At 51.2% G+C, this 1,092-nt stretch overlaps 1 protein-coding gene across 1 annotated transcript in view; it reads right to left on the bottom strand.

Moving 5' to 3' along the window:
* Positions 1 to 1,092, bottom strand: part of PDCD5 (programmed cell death 5) — a 7,159-nt gene that overhangs the window by 2,043 nt on the left and 4,024 nt on the right. The gene's annotated exons all lie outside the window — the stretch shown is intronic.

Raw genomic sequence — 1,092 nt, 5'->3', positions numbered from 1 at the left:
TCAGATTACACAGCACACTAGGTGACATGCGCAGGTTAGCGTGAACCCCATTGGTTGTATTTACTTCCCATTCACAGATGGAATTTCGGAGGATAGAATTGTATATAACAGGATAAAGACCGATTCCGATTTGTAGATGACGAGGACCAACTGAACCAGGAGCCGGAACCTCCAACGTTGGGGTGGGCAAACTCTGGCCCTCTGGTTGTGTTGAAACTACAAATCCCAGCATGCATCCGTCTCTGGGCATCATTCATGCAATGCCTTATGGGATTTGTAGTTCCACAACAGCTGGAGTTTGCCCACCCCTGTGCTAACGGGACACCAGGGAGCCTTCTTTGATACATCACTTCATGCGCCTGCGTAAGACCCCATTCACACCTAGCGACATACCTTTTGCAGCGGATCCGCACGGCCGGGATAGCGCGACTTTCGGGGCGACGTTCCAGCGACGGTAGCGCGACCTTCCCCGTCGGGCTCCATAGAAAAAAAGCAAAATCGCGCAAAATCCGCAGAAAAAAGGGTCCGGTAGAAGCGACTTGCGACCGCGACGAGCGACATGGAGTTAAGACAGCTCCATTGAATAACATTGGCCGGCGACTTCTCGCGATATCGCGCGGCAAAAATGCGCGATATCGCGGCGGAAATCGCGCGACAATTCGCTATATGTGAACGGGGCCTAAGACTTTTCCCGAGCAACACACAGGAAATGCGCCGGAATCCTGACGGCCCTTTCAGATCACATCTCTATGAACGTCTACAAAACTTGCTTGCCGTGACTTATCTCCGATGTACTCTTCAAAGCGGCACGTTACAAATTCACTTATCAAAAAATGCAACATAAATGGACACCGACCTTCCCACCGAGCTGGCCAAATCTCGCCATCTGTATCAGGTAATTCTCCACAGCTTTGGCCTTCTTGTCCGGCGTCCCCAGGGCAAGGTTATTCAGTGAAAAAGAAGAGGAGGACTTGAGCACAGATCCACATTCTGGGTACGCCCCCCTTCCACATAATACAGGGAACAGGGGTAGGTAACCTCAGCTAGCCAACTGTTGTGGAACTACAAGTCCCATGAGGCATTGCAAGACTG

This window comes from Nanorana parkeri, unplaced genomic scaffold (genome assembly GCF_000935625.1).
Source record: "Nanorana parkeri isolate BGI_ZX_2015 unplaced genomic scaffold, ASM93562v1 scaffold1441, whole genome shotgun sequence".
Lineage (NCBI taxonomy): Eukaryota > Metazoa > Chordata > Amphibia > Anura > Dicroglossidae > Nanorana > Nanorana parkeri.
Note: the sequence above shows the minus strand (reverse complement) of the source record. Positions and strands in the feature narration are given on the sequence as shown.